Source organism: Schistocerca piceifrons, chromosome 6 (genome assembly GCF_021461385.2).
Source record: "Schistocerca piceifrons isolate TAMUIC-IGC-003096 chromosome 6, iqSchPice1.1, whole genome shotgun sequence".
NCBI lineage: Eukaryota > Metazoa > Arthropoda > Insecta > Orthoptera > Acrididae > Schistocerca > Schistocerca piceifrons.
The window spans coordinates 206,972,455-206,998,779 of NC_060143.1; positions in this window are offsets into that span (position 1 = coordinate 206,972,455).

The window sequence follows — 26,325 nt, forward strand, 5'->3', positions numbered from 1 at the left end:
CCCGTTAGGAGTGGAATTTCGAAAGATCCCGTCGTAAACGATGCCTAAAGTACAGTGTAAGATAAACACCCTCTGCAGGTTCCAAGTTTCAATCCGTAGTGGTTTGGCTGGGCAATGATGAGTCAGTGAGTGAGTGAGTGAGTCGGTTAGTCGGGATATTGCCTTTTATATATATATATATATATATAGAGAGAGAGAGAGAGAGAGATTCATGGCGTTAAGTTCCTACTAAGACCTTATTGTGAAGTCAGATTACTTTTGAGGGCCAGGTCATCGACAATCGCCCAAATGTTCAAATTTAAGGGCAACTTAGTTAGGTGCTTACCTGTATTAATATTAATAACTAATTATTAGTTACAGTGGAAGTCCAAGATGACGATAAAGAGGTAAAAATGAAAAAATCACATTAAATGAAAGGCTTTATTAATGGAAAATACTTCAATTACAATATTAATGAGAGAACAGTCTTTTTACAAAAGTTCTTTAAGCAATTATTGTTCAGAATTAACACTCATTTCCTGGTTTCGAATCATTTGTGCGTTTCATGGAAGATGATTCCATGGAGGAAACGTTGTCGACCAATTCTTCGTCTTCTTCTAGCATGGGTTCTAAACCGATTTCGTCCTCGACGATGGCAGTCTCATCATCGATACGCGTCGAATCAAGGAACATGTTAGAGAGTTACGTCATCAAATCCCATTACAATCGCTGCATATAGCCGAGCACTTCACAGAAGGGTTTCCTGCAGGAACAAGGTGTTTGGCATCTCTTCTTGCGCTTGCATGACATTGTATTGAGCAGTTCCTGTTGCTCTGGTGGTTGGGTGGTTGTAATGAGGATCATACTATTTAGTGTGGTCTTCCATCAGTGGATCCAACGGGTTGTTTCTCCAGATATGATCTTGCAAGTAAACCCTGAGGGAGTCGGCGGCTTCGGCGGGAGACAAACAACAATAAATTTCTCTGAGACTGTTGTAGATGAATTTCATTCAAGAGTTTGGAGCTGCCGCCCATGTACAAGCACACAGTGAACTTCACTTCTGCGTCAGCGAATTTTTCAAGAGTGACGTTGCGATCCATGAAGTGTGAGGTGACTTGTCGGAAGTTAGCGTTCTTCTGAAACGTATGTATGAACTTGATTTTGCCCTGTCGAAAAAATGTAGAGGTGGTGTCAGAGCTACTGAATGCCTGAGGAAATAACGCTTGCTTTTTGGCTTCTTCATTCAGCGTAGCATTGTTGGGAGTGTAAATGGATGTGTCTTGGTTGTGTTTTCCAGGTTTCATAAGGAAGATAGTGGTGACGGGTTCTTCCTGCTCACTAGTATCACGTATTTGGTCAGCCAGCAGAACCAACAAATCAATCCTCCCCCGATAATGGAGATGTTGCCTCCCTGTCTTTCTGTGGCTGTGCCTCCAATGAATCAGCCTGCACTCTCAATGGTCCGCATGACCTGGTACCCTACACCATATAATTTTGCTGTCAACCTTTAGGTAAGACGTTTCTTATTAAGTTTGTTTGGTAAGAATCGTTCTTACGGCAGAGTTGGCGTCATTGTCTCATCAAATAAAACGGAAGTGGATGACTTATCCCGGGCTTTTCGTGCACGTTCGGAAGATTTTATGCTTTTCTTTGCTCCGTCCTCAGGGTATCCATCAAACATTATGGTGTAATTGGACCCAAAGTGCTTTTTGACGTAGTTCACATACTTTTCAAGGATGGGGGAAAACACTTCCATCAGTATTGCACACAACTCTCTGTAAGAGGAACCTCCCATCAAGGTTGAAGTCTGTGTTGCTTGTGACTTTAACACGGACTGGATTCGATAGTCTAAAGACTTCCTTGTCTTGCTCATTATTTCGTCTGCACCAAAAAGAGTATTTAATGGATATGGGGCTAAATCAAAGCCGAAGTATGACTCAAGCTGTTGTGGTGACTTCATACGGAAAGGATTCGACGGCAAATTTTATCAGGACTGACAGGTACTAATTCACCATTCGTCTTAACTACACACTTCACGGCTCGTAGGGCTACTACTCGGGTTCTTCCTTAGGAACTGCACTTCCTTAATGCTTTTCCCTTCAATATTTTACATGATTTTTCTCCTATTTGTGAGATGCTCCTTGTGTGATTACCATTAACACAAAACATTTTAAATTTCCTACTTGAATAACTAAATTAACAGAGCTAACTACCTAGTTGGGTAGTCATCTAAATAAATTGCCGTAAATTTAAATATTTGAACGAATGTGGGTGATTAGGCATTCAAACGTAATTTGACTTCGCAAAAAGTCGCAGCAGGAATGTAGCGCTACGGTTACTTTCATGTTTTTAGATGTATCTCTGCAAAGGAGTGAGTAAATTTTAAAATATAGGAGCTGTCTTTACACGGAATTTGATCTAGAACTTTCACGAACGACACTTTTAGTTTGGAGTAGCCATTTTCGAGTTGCAGGCGTTGGAACTTGAGGATAACTCACTTTTCCGCCAAGCTGCTGAAACGGCTGAATCGATTTTAAATTTTATCTAGATCATTCTACGCAAACTTTTATTTTTCAGTGTTGTATTTTGGAAATTTTCTGTTGGGTGTATTGTTTTCGAATCGTAAGCTAAAACCTGAAACAAGGCCAAAATTTTCGTGGTTTTTCGGCCCTGAAAAGCTTACCACGAACCAGAGACGGTTGCAAATTCATTTAAGTCTTATTTGGAATGCCTAACGTGGATTAAAATTATATTCAGTTTGTGCATATTTAATGGCTAGCGTGGCCTTTTTCGGGCTAATCTTCCTGGGCAACAGCTAGTTGTGCTCGAAATTCATAGGTGGAAGCGAAAGACAAAATTTGAATCAAACATTGGGGTGTGGTGACATTAACTTCTCTAATTTACATTTAAGACCGATTCCAAACAATTTATCAACATGACGTAGGGAAAATATTCTGCAAAATCAATTTCTTAAAACATATTCTTGTGGATACAAAATGTGCACTGATATTCTCAATGTATGGAGGAAATGATGTGTTGATGAAATGAAATGTCGTGTGGCTAGGGCCTCCCGTGGGGTAGACCGATCGCCTGGTGCAAGTCTTTCGAGTTGACGCCACTTCGGCGACTTGCGCGTCGATGGGGATATGATGACGATGATCTCCAACACAGCCGGGAATCTAACCCGGGCCCCTTAGCATGGCATTCCGTCCATTCAGCTATCGAGGCGGACAAGTTGTTGATGAGGTTCACACGTAAAGACCCACGCAGGGTTGTAATACTATGAGGCGCAGAAGAATTAATTAATTCATTCCCTGATAATGTAAATAATGTGTTGACAAAGGATAAGGTATGCTAAGAGAAGCAGAAGAATTTATTAGTTCGTTATCCGATAGTGTAAATAATTTGTGGCGTTGATAAAGGATAAGATTTCCATCAACATCTGTATAACGCCTTTGTTCTTTGTGTTTCAGCACAACAAAGGAACCACAGACGGTTGCTCGCAAAATGCGGAAATTTGAATTAGACTTCCGGTCTGTCGGAAAGGTGTCAATAGTCACGAGACATTAATTCTTGGAATTACGCTAGTATAGATAGTGATACAAATATAAGGAAACTAAAAATAAAAATTGGCCAAATGTCAGTAGGACTCACGCACTGAGGGTTCCGTGCAAAACTTAATTATGTGTATAGATAGTTCATCCATCCTGGGAATCGAGAATCTCAGCGACTTTTGCCTGCTGTCGACGTACATACTGGCAAGATACTGGTCCCGGAAATCCAGATATCGTATCAAAACTTCTATAGTAGTTCCTCAGACCAGTCCGAACATACAAAAAGAAGCAGGGGACTTCAGTTTACATATCTAGAGAAAGAAGATTTGATAAAATATTTTTATTTAGTTACTAAAACATAACTACAACGTACATTTCAAGTTTGCATGCAGTAATGTGCATCTGATATGCTTCTGACGAATGCTGAATGCAATGTACGTTCTAATGACAAAAAGATATTTTTATGTGATATAATTACAATTCAACCATTTTTTTTCTTTTACTTGTGCTGTGATACCTTGCTCCTTGCCAAATTCCATTATACTGGGTCAACGGGAAGTACCCTACAAGTTTCGATGAGTGAGTTTTCTAGTATCTGAATGTGTGACATAAATGGCCGTATCTTTTGATTAAATTAACTTATAAGCTTACAATTTGTACGCTGCCGAGGGACTATACACTCTAATAAGCGAAATATATTTGAATTTGATACGTTTACACCTTTCTGAGAGAAAGGGTTCCTAACAGTCGGACGCAGACAGACAGAGAGGGCCTAAGGGTTCCGTTTTTACGGATTGAGGCAGGGAACCCTAAAAAGCACATGAACTGGCCGAAGGAAAATTGCTGGAAACGTCAGTAACAAGTTTGGCAATATTCACAAAATATCGATTTATACCATTTTCCGGATTTTTCAGCAACTTAACGGCAACAAATGAGAACTAGCTTCTGTTGCAGCAAAGGAATATTGAAACTAAGTCGCTACGAAAGAAGAGTCGTGCAAATCATATTTATTTTTCAACAAATGAACTTTTATCGTCCAGTTTCTTTACTGGTTTATTTCAGTAGAAAGTAATATGCTCAAAACAGTGTAACACTTGAGTAGAAGCAGTTTACTTAGTACATTAGAGTTTGCGTTCCAACAGGGTTGCTCAATTGATTACACACAAAAACATACAAGCCTTAAACAACAAAATGCTATCAGTAATTCTCTGGTCTGTTTAAAGGACTTCACTGTGTTAACAGTGTTACTGTTTTCTAAAAGCTTATTTTATGGAATTAGTTTTGTTACAAACAATTAGCTTGAATCTCATTTAACAAAGCCGAGAAAAATGGTGCTGAATAATTGTGGAAGAGGAGAAAATTTTAGTGACTGGGGAAAAAAATAACGATTGGAGCCCTACGGAGTTGATTATTCGATCCGCTCGTATTCTTTATAGGTGTGAATAATGTATCACGCGCTGCATGTCTGCTTCATGCAATTTAATTCAAACAAGTGTTATAAGTAACACAGTGACACAGCCAGCAACAGAAGATACTGCCAACGTTTTTCAAGGAATTAGAGGATCTCTGCAATTGGCTCGCTAAAGAGCAGAGCGTTTGTGGTATCACTCAGATGCAGATCTTCCCCTAGCCATGTCCGTTTTCCAACACTGTAAAAAGGATGCTATCTAACGGTCACCGCAATGTTTGTGAAAATTAATAGATATGAGTTGAAAGGAGCTACATTAAAATGTTGGATCATCCGTGTTTCTATTCCTAATGAACAACGTAACTTAATTTCCTTTTCGCTTTAAAAAACGCAGGAAATTATTGTGCAACTTCTATCACTCTGTAACTTACTCATTAAACAAAATACTATACGTCAGCATCGTCGAGTCTCACTGATTTTTTGCCATACAGTGGCAATACAATCTCCACACACTTTGGGGCGTCGCACTAGGAGTGGTTGCCCTATTATACCGCACTGTGAACAGTGAAGTTAGAGGTCTCACTGTCACTTTCCAGGGCAATTATCATTGACTAGAAAGTGTAGGAGATACGTAAATAAACTAGGAAGTTTTTCCGGAACACGACATCGCCTTACTGCTAAAGGAATTGCAGACGCAGGTGAAATACAATCAGAAGGGGCCGTTTTCCCTTCACAAACACGAAGAGCGAATGGGGCATGTAACTTTTTGCCCAGTCGCCTCCCCCACTGCCCCATTACACACGCAGTCTAGTGGGTCGCGTCATAGCCACGTGATGCGCGTAAACGATGAGCAGAAGCGTGCAGGAGAAGGCCATAGCCGTTTTCGTGGCTGCTACTTGTCCTCAAGACGACGGTTCGTAGTTCTCCATTCTGTCGCTCCGGATACAGCATCCTGTAAAGTATCTCGTAGACAAGCAGTGGTCCTGTTCGGATCGCTTTTGTTGTGAGACCCGAATTGTCGTAGCTGTGTGCTACAGGTAGACGTTACTGCATCGTCAACAAAGAATCTATGCTACTCCTAAAACTTTGACAAAAAACTACATAACATAAAAATTTTGTAAAAGACAATTAAGATATTTTAATTTTTTTAAAGTTTTAGAGGTAGATAATATTGCTTGTCTCCATCACTCGATAATGTCAGGTCTTACTAGGTAACACTGTTCTCTGCCCTTCTTTTCTACGAACGTTAAATATAAATAAATTGTTGAACACCTTCCTGTTTACACCGATGTTAATTTACGGGATAATCGAATGAAATTCACTGAAGTGAACTACATCACTGGAAATTTTGGTTAGCGCTGTGTATTTTACATACTTTGTTATATATTTGGATAGGCTCGCAATTTAACTACAACCTTGGTACGTACACGGGTTACTAGTGTTTGTACTACACGAGATAGATAAGCTACATATTTCGTGAATATCTCAATATGTAAACACTGCTTAAGTTCCTAAAGGGGCTTGAATAGTGGTCTGGAAAAATGGTTCCGCCAGAAAGTCCATAATTTGTGACTTTTCATGAATTTTGGCTTCTATTGTTTGCTTAAGTCTGTCACTGTCTAATTAGTCTCATGCAATGTATAACTTAGCATCCGGAAGCTGGTGGCCGATTAACAGCAAAATTATAATAGCCATCTTTGTCAGTGCTTGACACCATGCCCTGTTTTTAACTCATCTTTTAACTCGCCATTCGTATCACTGAAACTGTTACCGAACTCAAACTAGCAGTGTCAACAAAACCCTGTCTCTTGGCCATACTATTGAAAAGAAAATTAAATTTACGTTCAACCATACTTCATTACATACGCGCATTTATCGTGTTATGTAAAAAAATGGTTGTTCGGTATATTTTGCACTGACAGAGTGGTTACATTCGGCACTAAATCGAGGGACTGCTACGGTCGCAGGTTCGAATCCTGCCTCGGGCATGGATGTGTGTGATGTCCTTAGGTTAGTTAGGTTTAAGTAGTTCTAAGTTCTAGGGGACTGATGACCACAGATGTTAGGTCCCATAGTGCTCAGAGCCATTTTTTTTTCGGCACTAAATCATTGTTCTGATTTATAAACTTATGAAGGTACTAGCTGTAGTTTTGATACCTTAAATAATTCAGTTATACTTTGACTTTAAGCCAACTGACGATTGTAGAACTGCTGGAACTATGGTATAAAAAAATAGTATATCTCCACAACAAGCCACAATCATGTTCTACGTGATACATGATTTCAGAAGTCAAACTCAAGTCTGTTACGGAAAGAAGTCCCCATGGTAATACGACAGCTACACACGTTGTCGTCTACACTGAGAACATTTCCTTTACAGTTCATCTCACATTTTTGTAACTAGAAGAAATTTGAGGTCAAGTATACTCCAGCCCGCATTTGTGAAAAGTGATCATCGAAAATACTTTACATCACAAATGCCTCAGAAAAAACTCGGCAAACATCCTCACAGACTGTGGACGAGGAGGAAATTTGTGTTTAACTTCTTGTCGACAACGAGGTCATTAGAGACGGACCACAAGCTCGTATTATGGACGAAAGGGGAAGGAAATGGGCCGCGCCCTCTTTCAAACTGTAAGAGCGCTGCAGTTTATGTAGAATACGAGAGTAGTGCAGCCACGGACTTGATTCAAACGGAGCGTTCACACTGTTTGGCATAGTTGCAGCCCGCTCGAACCACTGTCGATACGGCACAAATGCCTGCAATCAGTCGCTTTTAAGGGTCGATTGTTTCCGGATACTCCGTTAATGAAGCGGGATCCGTCGCGTCCCGTGTCAGCAATCACGAGAACGTGATTTCATGTCATTTAATTTCGTATCGGGCCCGGAATTAGTATCAATACATCCGGTCACAGTTCATTACAGCTGCATTCAGAGTATATGGCGCCGCCTGATAGGACATTATTCCCTTCTGGCCATGACACGAGGAACATAATCCAATTTGTCCGATACTATATAGAAGCCTCGCTCTGCTCGCCCCGCCCAACAGCCTCTATTTCTTCACTGTTTATTGATATCCTTTCCTTCCTTCCTCTCCTCAGTCCATTTTCTCTTTACTCATTATACCTAAATTACTTTTCTCCTCTATATCATGATCGTATTTTTTCACTTTTTTTTAAACTTTCTTCCCCCATGTTTACTGGTTTGCCTGAATTGCAGACTGGTTTATGCACCCACCGTGACTGCCTTTCCCGTGCCAACCTCTTAGTCTGACAGTAGCTCCTACAAAAAACGTCTTCTATTGTTTTTTGGATATTTTCCGATATCTGTCTTCCAGTAAAGTTATTAGTCTCTACGGTTACCTCTAGAGCCCTGAAATTTGTAACCTATCATCTTGTTCCTTTTTCGATTCAGTGGTTTCCACATGTTACGTACCTCTGCGGAGAACTTCATAACTTCTTATCAGTCTAGTTAATTTCAGAGTCATTTCAGTAACAACGTATCAAACGCTTCGATTACCCGCTTTTACGGCTTCGCCATATTGCATGGTGCACTCGTTTACAATGGTGTGCTCCAGACGGACATTCTCGAAATTTTTTCCTAGAATTATGGCCTGCGTTTCTTTCAACGAGGAATGTTCTCTTTGCCTGTGGTTGCGGGCTTTTCATATCCTACTCGTTTCGTCCCTCGTGTGTTATTGTGCTACCTGGTAGTAGAATTCCCTCTCTTCGTTCACCAAGTGGCCCCAATTTTGTTGTTCATGTTATTGCTAATCTCATTTCTGCTTCTCTTCATTACTTTCGTCTTTCTGCGGATTATTCCCAGTTCGTATTGTGGGCTCATTAGACCGTTCATGCCGTTCAAAAGGTCATGTAGTTCAATTTCACTGCCGATAGCGACGTCATGAACGAATCTTGCCATTTAATTGCACTTTTGAAGCTTCATTTTATTTCAGTCATTCCTTCTTCGATGTACAGATTGAACAGTAGAGGCCTTAGCCCTTTTTGATACGAGCGTATGCGCCTTGGTCTTCCACTCTTTTCATTCCCTCTTGGGTCTTGTAAATATTGTATTAAGTCTTGTCCTATAGCCCATACTTAGTTATTCCGAAAATTTCAAACATGCTGCAGTATTTAAAGTTGTCGAAAGCTAGTTCTAGGCGTCAAACCCCAAGAAAGTGTCTGTGTTTCTTGTGTTGTCTGTATTATCAAGAGCAACGGCAGAAATACTCTCTGGTACATTTACATTTCCTAAAGCGAAAGTGCAAGTATCCATCAGGTTGTTTGATATACTTTTCATGACATTAAAGAAAGACATCGAAGCAATTAAGAGGCGTGCTACTAGATTTATAGTGGCCAGTTGACTGTCCCGTGAGCATAGACGAGATCTCTACGGAGGGAGGGACACGACTTATTTACGAAACGCTGTTTAGGAAGATCGGTGAACCATCTGCGATAGACTTCAGGACGAATTTACTGTCCCCAACCTTTGTCCCGCGTAAGGACCTAACGGACGATGTAAGGTAATGCCCACACATTGCCCCTCTTCTCTCCTGCGCAATCGCAGACGCACTCGAATGAAAGCATATGCACAAAAATTAAAGGAAACAACGCAAATACGCGCGGACGTTCTTGTGTCCACAGGTTGCCTCATTACGCAAGTAGTCTGCTGTGGATCCCCTTCTCTGCTTGAGAGTTGGTGCTGAGTTTGTAGTCATGAAAAGGCGACAGAAAAAAAGCAACACACATGCGACTGTGGATAAAAGATTCTAAATAACAGAAGTACGAGAAATACGAAGTGCCTAACGTTGTGTTTGCAAATTTCAGAAGGTCGCAGCGAGGGTTTAAATTTTCTGCTTGGAAAACCGCCGCGATAAGGATGGCAAAAACATTTCGTTAGCTAGTAATCGGCGATTTATATATCAGTTTGAACAGTTTTATTTCGAATTTCAAAACAAAGCATTTCAGTGCTTATACCGGAAACGTAGAAATAGATGAGGGAATTTCTCAGTCGTTATGTGAATGTTAATAACTGTCAATGCGTCATTTGTACTTTATTTTATAAAAAAAAACTGGAATCATGAAAGATTATATATGTAGATTAACATCATCGCATTCAGCAGGTTCGGGAATGTCACAGACGCCAGAATCCATTAGAATGGAGATTGTGTTTTCCAGTTTAGAATTTTTTGCATCATCAATGTCCTTCATTTCATTTTCTAGTAGTTTGCTGAGGAATTGCACATACACCATCATCTCTTTTATTCAGATAACAGGCTGCACAGTTTTCATACAGCCTACACTTTTCATGCATTTCTAGGCTTATTCTCTGTTTTCCTGCTCTGGGACTTAAGTTATCTCACTCTTTACAGTAAAATAATCGGAGACATTTGATCTAATACTTGGCACTCAGGGCACCACAACTTAAAAGTTCATTGAAGTAATAGTTACAAGCAGCATTCCACATGACTTCTCTTTGTTTGTCGTCCTCTACGAGTTTTAGCACACTTTCTTTGGAGTCAACAAACTTACATGCACGTAAGCAACTTCAAAAATGGTTCAAATGGTTCTGAGCACTATGGGACTTAACATCTGAGGTCATCAGTCCCCTATGAGTGAGAACTACTCAAACACAACTAACCTGAGGACACCACACACATCCATACCCGAGGCAGGATTCTAACCTGCGACCATAGCGGTCGCGCGGTTCCAGACCGAAGCTCCTAGAACCGCTCGGTGATAACGGCCGGCCAAATCAACTTCCACCATGACCTCCACACACTACACAACGAAACTCAGATGGGTCCCAGCTACCTGTCGTCTGCTAAATAGTGCAAGAGATTCTCACCGAACCAGGGAAGCAATGCGCAACTACGCACGACTTCCGTTTCGAGGAAATTACACTTGCATGCGTAGTTGCGTTGTTGGCTATATAAGCGTCTGCGGAAAGTATCGTCACACAGATAATGTTTTCCCTCGCTACATTTGCGAAATGAATAGAGAATGGGAGCCAAGTACCACCCGCCATTGACTGTATAATGGCTTCTGTAGCATGTATTTATAGTAATATATATCGCAATAATATGGGATCTTTAATTTATTTATGTGGTATGGGGTAGGTACATGTAATACACTTTATCCTTAACATACACTTTCAATAAAATGGCGCGTACTAGGATCGAATCCGCGTGGCACAACGGCCAGCCTGCATGTGGTTTTTAAGCAGTTTCCCAAGCTTGTTTACGCAAATGCGGGCTGGTTCTTAAATTCCGCCCCAGAGAATACGGTACACAAACAGTTAAAATGTGATAAAGAACTGACCAAATTTTACACTATTCAGTGTTACACTTTTTTCATGTTATCGACCCTTTCACTTTCTAATCAGATCAGTAGCCGAGTAACAAAAATCTTCAGACTAGCTATCAATAAGTTCGGGCGATATTTTCACTCTATGAGTTAAAGATAAACGCTCATAACTGGAATAACAACAATCACTATGCTATCCGGGATGCTGACATGTACTTACTAACGTAATGGACGAATTAGTATCTGCCAGTTAGGGGCGTTTCATAACAAGCCAAAATTCCTACCATGATTGAAACTATGTAATGAAATAACTCTAATAAAGAGGGAAGAAATATAATGCACAGTTATTCTCAATCTAGTCTGCTACTAACCACAACTCGTAAATAACCTTCAAAGTTACCAAAACGTGCAAGCAACACTAAAATTCAAGAAACATAATTTACGAAATTTCGTATTACAAAAACTATTTAAGTTTTCTGAAATTTACGTCTCACCAGAAAGCACAGGTGACGGAGAACCAAGAAAATCTTCCACTTTCCATCAAACTTGCTGGACTGAGGATTTTTCGAAATAAATAAGGACTATGTTGTGTCGTAAATAACATATTCAAAATAAAACTGAGGTCTCTCGATGTCAATACCAAGATTCCACTTAAATTTTTATTCTGTTAAATAAATCCAACAGCATTAGATATGTCACAGCTTTAAGGAAAATACTTTAAATTATAATGTTTACGAGAAATTACAATATTTCATTCTCTAGGCAAATTACATACAATCTTAACAAACAGTATTACAGGATCATATTCTCTTAACTAAGCACCGTTATAATATTTAATTTATGTAAAATAACGAACCTTTACTATCTGTTCTAATTTTAACACCAATATTAGTTTTTGCAAAATAACTGTGTATAAAAATAAAAGTAGCATTGTAAAAGATTTTTTGATACTGGAAGTTTTCCCAGGACATTTCTGAAGTAAAGCTGATTTGAAATGTGTACAAGCTAGACGTTACAGGTCTTTGATAGTTACTCTGTAAATTTAACTATTGCGCAATAGTTGAGGAAGTGGTGCAATGTGAACACAGGGTAGCTACCAGCCTACCCGTGAATAAATCAAGGTATCTACCAGCATAATGGCATATTCATTTGTTTAACATATAATTGAAGTCATAAATACCTAAAAGCTATGCGGAACTTTGAAACTGGGAAACACAACGAAACTTGAAAAAAACAACGCAGCAAAAGATAAGTACAGAGATTTTTAGCTTGTAGCCATTCAGCCTTCTTGCAGCAACGGATTTCGTTATGCTAACTTCGTGAGCTATGAGCAAACACATACTAATTGCAGGCAAAAAAGCTCAGTGCAACTTACAGCACGATTTCACTCTTTCAGGTTACCTTGTCGACTGTGGCGCAGGAAGGGCACCGGATCACGAAGTTAAAGAGTAAAATAAAAGTTTCCAGTTCCAGAAAAGAGGTATTGGCGTCGGAAGATCCCTAGACACTTAGCAGCACTGTTGCCGGGTACGAACTGCGAAGAGCAAACAACTGCAGGCGAAAACAAAAAAAAAAAAAAGCCATCTATAGAATTTAAATATCAGATTCGCTTTACGTCCGCCATGTTTGAAGCAAACCGAATTCCTTTCTGACTTTTTTTCTGCAATCAAGACTGTCATCTGCTTTGTCACAGTCCCTTGAAATTACATTTCACTAACTTCAAATAGCTCATGTTAAACTCATTTATAAATATCGGTGATTCCTGTGTACACTGACATCACTGAGTATAGTTTTACTCGAAGAATGGATACATTTTTCGATGCGAATTGAACTGCAAGACGAGTCAAAACATGTTCGTCTATTCACTATGACTTCTTGTTGCTCGCAAACTGAACATAGGTCAGTGCAATTTCAGCTACAGAGTGTTCATTGACATTTCATATTAACAGTGTGTTCATTGACATTTCATTTTTACAGTGTGTTCATTGACATTTCATTTTTACAGTGTGTTCATTGACATTTCATTTTTACAGTGTGTTCATTGACATTTCATTTTTACAGCGTTTTCACCGGCATTTCATTTTTACTACAGTGTTTTCACCGGCATTTCATTTTTGCTACAGTGTTTTCACCGGCATTTTATTTTTACTACAGTGTTTTCACCGAGACTTAAACAAAATAAGCTTGGTATGTAGTTGTCTTGCAACTTTGCCCCACTGCTCAAAAGATTTAGACCTACATAAATTATTTATTGCACAGATGCAACAATGCTGGAGGTGCAGATTTCTGTTGCACACAATGCGTACTTTTCACGAATTCAGGTTATGTAAAAAAAGGTGGTCACTGTTTGTAAATAAGTAACTTCTCAGTAATTGCTATGATGGTGCTCTTGGGTGAGATAATTTAACAAACTTCCGTAAGTAGCTGTATGCCTGTGCTATCTTGAAGTTCCTCCTTCAAAACATCCGTTACGTTTTCACTATTAGCATATCAGAAACTGAAATAAAGTCTCTCTCTCTCTCTCTCTCTCTCTCTCTCTCTCTCTCTCTCTCTCCCCTCGAAACCAGCAACTCAAGTTTCTAACAACTGTTGCTCTTTTGCGTCGCAGACTGAGTTTTTTTATGTGCTTTTTCTGTAGCAAATTGTCTTCTTGCACTTTGTCATTTTGCGCTTTCAGCTTTTTTTGGGACTTGGAAGACCGCAACTGTTGTTATAAGCATAAGATTATAATTATAATTTTATTGCATAACTAATAGAATTATCAGGATACATCGACATCTTCAGACCTAATAAAAACCTGGAATTGAACAGCCTGATTTTAACTGGTTGGGCTCATCATGCTCTGACCACCGTGAAAATGGCGGCCGAGTTAACGTTGGTTACCACAAGGAGCGTTAGCCACTCCATGAAATTTTAACTCGTCGCCGACAACACTGAGGCGTTGCCATAGAGACGTTTCCAAATACCTGTTACGTGACTGGTTTGAGGTGCGCTCGCGAAACCGAATCACCCAGCCCATTGCTGCTGTCAGATAACTGCTCACAATGACAGCATAAACACTGGGTAACAGGAGAAAGCGTACCGCTAAGCCCTGAACCGTCTTGCGTACCTCTCCGTAGTGTTTTATGGAGTATGGAGAAGGGCAATGTTGTCGCGTCAGATGAACATGTTTAGTTCTGACCCCCTCCCCCCATTTCCCGATGGTAATATCTAGTTTATACGCTGCAACCAGATTTCTTACCCTCTTTCTACTGTTCCACGGTTTTTCAAAACAGCATTAGCAAAACATTCTTGGCCTCTCCTCATGATCAACGTCGCGATATACAACACACCTTAATGTAACACAGAGTATGAAAGCTATTTACAGTAGCGCTAGTGCGCCATGGAGGAGCTGGTCCAACTCTAGTGGTAAACGGTACAAGAAGGGCGCCGTGCACAACGGAGATGTCGACAGATAAAATTTCAAGAGTGTATGTTGCGCGAAGAGCCAGGCAGCAACGTATCACTTGTGGTCGCCTACGTCTCGTGGAATGATCATGACCGGAAAGAAAAGGAAAATTTCAGCTGACGTGGAGTCTTCTTCCCGCGCAGTGGAACAAAAGAATGAGGGAATCATAATGGTAGGTGAGGTACAATACGTCATACTCCGTGAAGTCATTTGCGGAGTAAAGATATATATCACACCCCGGCAAGAAAGGTGACGTAAGTTATAAACGACAATTTTTAGTTTTTGTCACCGATAAGAGACTGCAAAGGACCTAGAAGAGCAACTAAACGGAATGGACAGTGTCTTGAAAGCAGGATATAAGATGAACATCAACAGAAGCAAAACGAGGATAATGGAATGTAGTCGAATGAAATCGGATGATGCTGCAAGAATTAGATTAGGAAAAGAGATGCTTAAAGTAGTAAATGAGTTTTGCTATTTGGGGAGCAAAATAACTGATGGTGGTCGAAGTAGAGAGGATATAAAATGAAAACTGGCAATGGCAAGGAAAGCGTTTCTGAAGAAGAGAAATTTGTTAACATCGAATATAGATTTAAGTGTCAGGAAGTTGTTTCTGAAAGTATTTGTATGGAGTGTAACCATGTATGGAAGTGAAACGTGGACGATAAATAGTTTAGACGAGAAGAGAATAGAAACTTTCGAAATGTGGTGCTACAGAAGAATGCTGAAGATTAGATGGGTAGATCACATAACTAATGAGGAGGTATTGAATAGAATTGGAGAGAAATTTGTGGCACAACTTGACTAGGAGAAGGGATCGGTTGGTGGGGCATATTCTGAGGCACCAAGGGATCACCGATTTAGTATTGGAGGCAGCGTGGAGGGTAAAAATCGTATAGGGAGACCAAGAGATGAATACACTAAACAGATTCAGAAGGATGTAGGTTGCAGTGGGTACTGGGAGATGAAGAAGATTTGCACAGGATAGAGTAGCATGGAGAGCTGCATCAAACCAGTCTCAGGACTAAAGACCACAACAACAAACAACAAGTGTACGTGTGAAGTGCTCCAAAGTGACCGTAAAATATCATATCTCTACCTCTCAGTTTGTCCGCTTGAGAGCAGTTGTCTGTTGCCGGCCGCTGTGGCCAAGCGGTTCTAGGCGCTTCAGTCTGCAACCGCGCGACCGCTGCGGTCGCAGGTTAAAATCCTGCCTCGGGCATGAATGTGTGTGATGTCCTTAGGTTAGTTAGGTTTAAGGAGTTCTAAGTTCTAGGAAACTGATAACCTCAGATGTTAAGTCCCATAGTGCTCAGAGTCGTTTGAACAATTTGAGTTATCAGTTTGTGCTACTGGCAGCTGTGCGTGGGTCATTGAAGAGCGGCACTTTCTGAATTGTGCAAGGTCATTGATTATTACAGTATCTGTGTTTGTATTTTACATTGCAATGTCCTTCAGACATGCATGCATGCATATCAGAAGCAACAGTCACTGTTTTGACGATTACAGCTGTTGTAAATATTAATAAAGTTCGTGCGTTGCAACGTACAAGGGAAAAAAATGGAATTTTCGTAAATTGTGTTCCTTATATTGTACCTAATTGATGTACCTTATTAAATTGTATTAATTTTCATAAATGATAACTTTTTATTTTGTGTTTCTCTAATACAAGAAATAAACTTGTTTTTCATTTATTTTAACTTAAATATTAATTTGAAATATTAACTTTGTCTTATGGAGGTTCGAATGTCGTATATTATAGCAAGTAAAAAAAATAAAAATGGCACTTGGGGTCGATCAGTGGCAAAAAATATTACATCAGCGGTCAGAACAAATTTTTTTTGGTAAAATCCAGGAAAGTAACACAACTCAAGGACTTAATTAATAATTGCCTAGTGACACCTCATATTCGACGAGTACAACACTACACGTCCATATTACTGTTGCATAGACTGTAATGGAATCAATGCCAAGAGTACTTATTTGAAATTTAAAGGACGCTCATACAATTTCAATGTAAGTTTTAGAGAATCTTTAAATCGATTTTTCTCAAGTACTGTATTGCATTTTGAGTTGTCACTGTTCTTGGCGGGCTGGAATATGGTGAGGGCATTTTGATCATGACAGCAAGGCATAAAGCTCATTAGACCTCAAATCCCTGTCCGGCTGCACGTACGGGTATTTACATTTTTCGTGGTTTTCCTAAATCGGTGAAGGCCATTGCAGTATAGTTGATAGGACATGTTCTGAGTTATCAAGGGATCACCAGTTTAGTATTGGAGGGCAGCATGGAGGGTAAAAGTCGTAGAGGGAGACAGGGAGACAAAGAGATGAATACATTAAGAAATTCAGAAAGATGTAGGTTGCAGTAGTTACTTGGAGATGAAGAAGCTTGCGCAGGATAGAGTAGCACGGAGGGCTGCATCAAACCAGTCTCTGGACTGAAGCCCACAACAACAACAACAACAACAACAATAACAACATATCTAGAAATATAAACTGAATTCCCTGTTCGCTCATTTTTGCATGTGGGGGGGTGGTCTGAGGAACTACTGTAGACATTTTCATACAATCTTTGAATTTCCGTGACCGATATCCTTCCAGTATGCGTATTGAAAATAGGCAAAAATTGTTGAGATTCTCGATTCCCAGGAATCGCCTAAAACTTGCACTGCAAACATAGCAGAAATAGAAAGTGCTATTGATGCGTGGTTTTCACAGGATGGATTGTTAATCAGGCTCTCATGTTGTTAGGCAGTAACAAGATAATACTAATATTTAGAAAATGTATTTTTTGTGCAGTCACACAATTTTTAAATGGAATAATGCCTATTCACATTAACAAACTAAAATTAGGGTAAATTAGAATGTCAGTGATGTTTATTGCAGGATTGTAGTGCGAGTCGTTAGCAACATATCGTATTTTGAACCGTTTCCTCACCGACACTTGTTTGTGCCATTCGTCCTGCGTCGTTGCTGGGTACAATGTTATTACGTTTGCTTACAGTGTGCTTGTGTGTTGCTCGAGCGCACTGCGACTTACTACACTCCTGGAAATGGAAAAAAGAACACATTGACACCGGTGTGTCAGACCCACCATACTTGCTCCGGACGCTGCGAGAGGGCTGTACAAGCAATGATCACACGCACGGCACAGCGGACACACCAGGAACCGCGGTGTTGGCCGTCGAATGGCGCTAGCTGCGCAGCATTTGTGCACCGCCGCCGTCAGTGTCAGCCAGTTTGCCGTGGCATACGGAGCTCTATCGCAGTCTTTAACACTGGTAGCATGCCGCGACAGCGTGGACGTGAACCGTATGTGCAGTTGACGGACTTTGAGCGAGGGCGTATAGTGGGCATGCGGGAGGCCGGGTGGACGTACCGCCGAATTGCTCAACACGTGGGGCGTGAGGTCTCCACAGTACATCGATGTTGTCGCCAGTGGTCGGCGGAAGGTGCACGTGCCCGTCGACCTGGGACCGGACCGCAGCGACGCACGGATGCACGCCAAGACCGTAGGATCCTACGCAGTGCCGTAGGGGACCGCACCGCCACTTCCCAGCAAATTAGGGACACTGTTGCTCCTGGGGTATCGGCGAGGACCATTCGCAACCGTCTCCATGAAGCTGGGCTACGGTCCCGCACACCGTTAGGCCGTCTTCCGCTCACGCCCCAACATCGTGCAGCCCGCCTCCAGTGGTGTCGCGACAGGCGTGAATGGAGGGACGAATGGAGACGTGTCGTCTTCAGCGATGAGAGTCGCTTCTGCCTTGGTGCCAATGATGGTCGTATGCGTGTTTGGCGCCGTGCAGGTGAGCGCCACAATCAGGACTGCATACGACCGAGGCACACAGGGCCAACACCCGGCATCATGGTGGGGGGAGCGATCTCCTACACTGGCCGTACACCACTGGTGATCGTCGAGGGGACACTGAATAGTGCACGGTACATCCAAACCGTCATCGAACCCATCGTTCTACCATTCGTAGACCGGCAAGGGAACTTGCTGTTCCAACAGGACAATGCACGTCCGCATGTATCCCGTGCCACCCAACGTGCTCTAGAAGGTGTAAGTCAACTACCCTGGCCAGCAAGATCTCCGGATCTGTCCCCCATTGAGCATGTTTGGGACTGGATGAAGCGTCGTCTCACGCGGTCTGCACGTCCAGCACGAACGCTGGTCCAACTGAGGCGCCAGGTGGAAATGGCATGGCAAGCCGTTCCACAGGACTACATCCAGCATCTCTACGATCGTCTCCATGGGAGAATAGCAGCCTGCATTGCTGCGAAAGGTGGATATACACTGTACTAGTGCCGACATTGTGCATGTTCTGTTGCCTGTGTCTATGTGCCTGTGGTTCTGTCAGTGTGATCATGCGATGTATCTGACCCCAGGAATGTGTCAATAAAGTTTCCCCTTCCTGGGACGATGAATTCACGGTGTTCTTATTTCAATTTCCTGGATTGTAGTTAGTCAGTGTGCGACAGTCAAAGCAAGAGGTCGCGAGTGAACGATGGGATTTACCAGTCCAGAAAAGCCGACATGCTCATGGTTTATGGAGAGTGTAGGAAGAACGCAGTTCGTTCTTGCACGGTGAATGCGCCAGTACAACCCAATAACGTGAAAATGGTAGTGTAACACCTACACAACGTATCCACAGGAAACAAATGACGACATAAGAGGGGGAAATTAATGTTTTTTGCTGCTGTTGCAGTTGATCCACACGATAGCTCCCGCGCCATCTCACGAGGAAGTGGCACGAGTCAGGCTAGCTAGTGTCCTACGCAATCCCCATCGACGTAGGTTCCATCGCTATCACATCTCTCTTCATCAAGAGCTACATGGAAACATTTATGAGAATTGCGTTAACTTCTGTACATGGGCATTAAGGCAGGATACTCCAGATGTATCATGTGTCTCGTCTGTTGCGATGCACGCATTCACGTGGTTTGCGCTTGATAAAACCGTGTATCCTGTAAATTGTCTCTCGCTTGCTTGTGTAGAATTTGTCGCTTACCGACACCGTCAGCTATGATAGCTCGCAACAAATGGAATAAAAATTCACTAAATAACTCTCTAAGATCACGCTTAATGCTCGCATTGGGTGCTACATTCACAGCAGAGCACTTAAACCACTACTGAACGCTATTGGCTGTCGGAGAATGCGCGACGTAGGTGCGCAGTATAAGCCTAATCTCGACCGCCATCGTTTGTGGCTCCAACTATAGTGCATCACTAATATGATCAGCGGAAGCTTACCATGTTGTTGTTGTTGTTGTTGTTGTTGTCTTGAGTCCAGAGACATGTTTGAAGCAGCTCTCCATGCTACTATATCTTGTGCAAGCTGCTTCATCCCCAAGTAAGTACTGCTCCCTACATCCTTCTGAATCTTCTTAGCGTATTCATCTGTTGGTCTCTCTCTACGATTTTTACCCTCCACGCTGCCCTCCAATACCAACTTAAGGATGCCTTGATGCCTCAGAACATGTCCTACCAACCGATCCCGTATCATAAATAGAGGAAAGAAAAACCACATTCCCTAGTGAAGGTGTAGCGTCACTGGTCACTGTCAGTGGTTGTTTACAGTAGCAGGTTGTTCACAGTAACATGTTATTAACGGTGCGTCGAGGCAGCGTCATGAATGTAATTGTCATTAGTTACTGTTATGCTGTACAGCATTGCAGCTATGATCGATCAGTGAAGTCCTACAACCATCTTAGAGTGGAACGGGGAAACTCCAATTATAATCGTGTCTCCACAGACAGGGAAAAGTACGAATCACTTATCAACTACGTAAAATCTCCAAAATCTGGACGAAAGAGGGACGGCAACAACTCATGTTTTTGAAGAGATGTGAAGTGCTCCAGTTGGATGGAATAACGCAGTTATTACAACCCGTTACCGAAGAAGACAAGACTAACACCTATGTTTGCGATGAAGAACTATATGACGTTCTTCATTATGCCCATGTAACGTCTGGCCATACTGGATGGGGTTGAATGATAAAATGCTTAAGCTCGGAGTACCTTAATGTAAAGAGATTTATCAGAGTTGATGTGAGCCTTTTTTACAAAAACAAGAAGTTCAGAAGGTAGCAGTAGTAGTTAAGCCCCTGATGTTCATAGAGTTACATTTCAGATGTCAATTCGATCTCTTCGACATCCAGCGACAGTCAGATGAAGACGATAAATCTGTAATGTTTTATCAGGACCACCTCACTAAATTCGTTGTTCTCATGTTACTGAAGTCAAAAACAGCTGAACTATGCGATAACATTACTGACAGTTTTACGCTGTTAGGCGCTCCTCCATTGTTGCGGTCAGACAATGGTAGAGAGTTCGTTAGCAAAATAATGAACAGCTTAACTGAACTATGGCCCAATTTTAAGATTGTGCACGGTAATCCTCCACGTAGTCAGGGCCAGGCAGCGTAGAGCGAGCAAATCAAGACAGAAGAAAATATGCTTGGAATTAAAAGATCTCTGTAAACGATGTTTGGATGCCATCCAAAACATTGTTTCTCATCAAGTTTACCCCCAGAAGCACTGGCGAATGTTGACTATGAGGACGGCCTTGAAAATAAATCAGTCAGGTGAGTGTTGGCAGTGAGAAAGGGACTGGAACGTTGCAGGTAAATGATCATAACAAATCTCCAGTGAAAGAGGATAACATACGAAGTGGAACAGAGGTTTACAAAGAGAGAAAGATTATGTGCCAAACAATGATGAATACCGCCCGACTCATTTAGACAAGTCAGCTCATGCTCTTAACACACACAGAGAAGGGAAGAATACAAGTGCTTGGAAGAAAATCACAAAAAATGCAGCAGTGCGCAGGCAGTCGTCAGCCACCAGCTGAAAAGGGATGTACAGTGAGAGTTTGTTTCCGACTTCGATCGTGGAAGAGGATATGCAAGATTTATCTTCGGTGTCGTCCTCGAGACAATGGTTGATGGCTCCTACCGAATTGGGACGAGAGACGGTGTGCTGAGCCAGCTTTATGCAAGGTAATAAGTTAAGCTTACACATTACAGATGTTTTTGAAACCGTGACTGTTTAGTCAATGTAAATAGATAAAACTGCAACCAGTCACTTTTTTGAAATATTTATTCATTCATTCCATGAATCTGTTACCGAACTTTTTCAGGTCCATCTTCATATGGTTTTCCAGAAGTTAGCTACTTCAAGCATAGTGCTGGGTGCTGGCTCTGTGACGAAAAAATGGAACATCCTTTAATGCATCGCCAAGAGTGTTGTTTATCTGTCGATTTGGGTCCAAAATTTATTTTTGTACTTACTGCGACATACACGATCAACTCTCTTGTCTCAGTTGACTAATCCAGACAAGTAAGTCTCCTGCAGCACCTCTGACGTTTTATTCCTGTACTGACTATTGTCTATGGTGTGTTTAGAGTAACCATTTTCGTTTACACGTCAGCGCAAAATTGTGTATGTTTTGAGAACTGTTTGCTGTGCAGTTTCCAATCTGAAAGTTGAACGTGAGGTTATGAGGGACTGCCGTTTTTACGAAAAAATCGAAATATAGCACAAAATGGAAGAACGAGGAATGGTAATAATTTAATAATGACCAAAGCAGAATTCATAGTAGACAATCTTGTCAAAGGCCGTGTGGTAAATTATTTACACTGCTGAGAACTGACAGAAAACGAAAAGTCTCATCCTAACAAGTCAAAAATTTATTTGTTCGAGAAAATATATTCTTGCCAACAAATCAAACAATATTTCGAACGCAGTAAATAGTGCCTTTCTGCTCGATTCTTTGTATCTTGTTTTGTTGCTAAGTGGCAAGAAACATCGAAAATTATTTTTCTCGTCAAATAATTCTGATCTTTCCACTGTTGATATAATTTTCATTAAAATACCTTCATCCACATACTTTCTTATTTATGCGTAGTGAAGACTATTTTTCTCTGAAACGTAAATCGCTTTTTGCTTTCAGCTATTTCGCCTCTCTTGTAGGAGAACACTAGTAACAAACGTACCACTACGTAATGTAATTCTTCAGTGAGTCACGAAAACAAAGCAAACAACGCAGTAGAGATTAACAAGACTCGATAGGGCAAAATCCATTTCTGTAATCGGGGTGAGCTCGCCTAGGATAGGTTAAGTTCCGATGTTAGCAGACGCCGTCATTGACCCCTATTTCTGCGCATGCGCAGTGTACAGCATCCTCTGAAAAATTCAGAACTCTACATTCGGCACAATCTATAGATCACTGACGTCACAGACACACTCGCATCGTCGCTGGGTGCTGATTTACCCGCAGGCACGAACGGCGCACGCACTAAGAATAGCCAGTTTTGATCAGGTAGTCGCTCGTGTAAAACTGCCTTTTTGTGAGTGTAGTTACCAGGCAGCGATTGGGCGTAGTGTTGCCAACTTAATGGATTTGTCACTAAAACTGGTGGTTTCTTCCCTCCTTTTAGTGGCGAAGTATTGCATCTAGTGGTTGATGGGTTTTATAGTGGTTTAGCAGAATTCAGTTTGTTACTGAAAATGCGATCTGTCAGCCACTAAGCTATTTATGTGTTTCGAAATATGTTATTTCTACTTTATTTGATTTCAGGAGTATTTAACTTTTGCTGCGAAGACAACACTGATGCATTATAATGTGACATCAAACGAACCATCACACTCGATAGACTACATGCGAGGGCTCCCTGTAGCATGAACAGTATTTAGTAGCACGAACGAAGGCGACTTACGCATGTGCCGATTGAGCAGCAACCGGTTTCAGACAATGGGTACTCACTTATTTCATTGTCGCTTCGAATAACCACTGAGCGCTTGTTGGCTCACGCAGGGTGCGTCACGTCAGATGCGCAGAAAAAGTAACTCGACCGTCGTCGTTCGCGGTGTGCACTATACAATTGTGATTCTTAGTGTGTGGTATTGTTTCACTAGTTCATACGTGTATGACTATGCGGAAAACACAATATAGGCATACGTTTCGGGATTCTTGACTACAAGACCCACATTTAAAAGATTGGCTTCAAGTTGTTGAAAGTACTACGTGTCAGATAGCGAAGAGGAAATTTTGTGGTGCAGTTTAAGGAGTCTCTGTGGAGATTTGAAGTCTCATGGGATGTCAAAGAAGCGTTTAAAAAATAAAAAGGCAAGCAAAGGCAAGCAACCTCTTTTTAATTTATTAGTCATTCATTGATCGGTTTTACATCTTTGACCACTCTTTGCTTAAGTAAACTGTTGCAAGTTGTAACTATGCAGCCTAAAATTGCTTTTTAAGTCAGCCTATTGGGAATAAAAAAAGGAAAAAACAAAACTTGTCTTATTCACAGCCATGTATACTATTACACGTGTAGTCGACTATATGGGAGAGGTAATTAATCCCAATCATGAAAAGGATACCGAAAAAGTTCAGTTGCACCGGACTAAGTGCACCTCAGTTTAAAAAAAACCTGTTAGCACCGCATTTCACTGACGTTCTAAAACGAGATTGCAAAGATCAACCATTTAGCTTATTAATTGATGAATCTACTCATACTGCTGTAAACAAATACTTGGGATTGATTATATTTTATTATAGTAAATTACACCTTGACCTTGCTGAACTGCACGAGTGTAATGCTGAAGCTGTTGTCTGTGCTACAAAGAAGACACTTCAAAGATTTGATTTGCGACTTGAAAATTTAATGGGCATTGGTACAGATAATGCCTCTGTCGGGGTTGGGGTAAATAACTGAGTATTTACGAAATTGAAAGAAGAGGTTCCACACCTGATTTTAGTACGTTGCTTGGACCATTTCTTGCAACTGGCTGTTTCAGGTGCTGCAAAAGAATTTTTACCGAGAAATTTCGAGTTTTTAAAGAGATACAGGACTGGTTTAGTCGCTCCTCTTCCAGAGAATCTGTTTATAAGGAGCTATACAAAACCACCAACGATGTACAGAAACCGTTAAAAATAGTTCAAGCATGCCGGACAAGGTGATTATCAGTAGAATCCGCTGTACCAAGAATTCACACACAATGGTCAGAGCTAGAAACACATTTTTCCGTAGGTAAAGTGCGCGAAAGATGTCACATGACAGAATTATTGCTCGCTATGTATGCGAATGAGATTAATTATGCATTTATTTCATTTCTGTATCCAATATTAACTGAAATAAACGGAGTCAGTAAAATGTTAGTCGAAAGATACAGATCACACCATACTCTCTGATGAGTTGACCTACCTGATAGATACGCTTGTCAGCAAAGTTACGTTACCTTCAAATAAAGTTAATATTTGTACTCAAAATATTTGTGATTTATTCGGTCGAAGATGTTATCTGGGATTCCGCTTTGAAACGCAGTTGCTTGAAATGAGAGAAAAAGGATTACCACGGGAAGACGAAGAAATGTTGCGTAATCGGTGCATAACATTTGTAGCAAGTCTGATTGATGAAATAAAAAACAGGTTACCAGAAAATTTGACCTTGATGAAAAAAATTTCCGGAATAAGTGTTGAACAAGCCCTTGATCACAACAAAGCGAATGAAATTGATATAATGGTTCAGTTCAATAAAAGTGTAGAATTTATAGCAAGAGTGGATGATCAGTGGCGACAAATTCATTTGTTGAACTGGAACGAGACCAAAGATTTTAAAAAAAATAATTTAATGAAGTATTGCGTTTCAAACATTCTCAGCAGGAATCAAGATTTGAGGAATTAGCGACTTTTGCGATTACTCTCCTAATACTGCCTCATTCCAGTGCCAATGTTGAGAGACTATTTAGTAGTATAAATGTAATAAAAAACAAGCAGAGGAGTAGATTGAAGTTAAATCTTTTAACTGCTATGTTAAGAATACGCTGTTGTTTGAGGCTGGAAGGAAAATGCTGCAAATGGTTCAAATGGCTCTGAGCACTATGGGACTTAACATCTGAGGTCATCAGGCCCCTAGAACTTATAACTACCTAAACCTAACTAACCTAAGGACATCCATGCCCGAGGCAGGATTCGAACCTGCGACCGTAGCGGTCGCGCGGTTCCAGACTGAAGCGCCTAGAACCGCTCGGCCACAACCGGCCGGCTGCAACGAGTACGAAATTCCAATAAATGTTGTAAAACAAATCGGTCATGATGATGATGATGATGATTCATCTGAAGAAGACGAATTCATTTAAATAATCAGCGGTTGATATAGAACATTTTGTATGCTCTTGACCTTGACTTGCTTATTTATTTATTGTATGTTCATTTAATGATTGTGAATATTTTATTACTTAATAATAAATGAAACTAATTACTAATATACTTATTGTTTTTATTTCATAATAATTTAACAAAATTTAGTGGAAATTTTAGCGATTATGAGAGTAGGGACATTTTGTTAGTGGTTTTCTGGTGGTTTTTGCACTTGAAACTGCTGGGAAGCTCATTTTCACTGTGGGCAACACTGGGTTGGAGAAGTGGAAAGAGTACAGAAGGGCAAAACTGTGGGGTCGATCAAGTCCCTATGCATAAGCATTTTTACTTTCGGTTTTTACACTGCAAATAAAGTGAAGTAATGCTTAGTGTATTGTACTTGCTAATATTTTAATGAAAGGCATGAAAAGGAAAGGCAAAAGAAAATTTGGAATTGTAAATAAATATCCAGGAAAGGATTGTTAA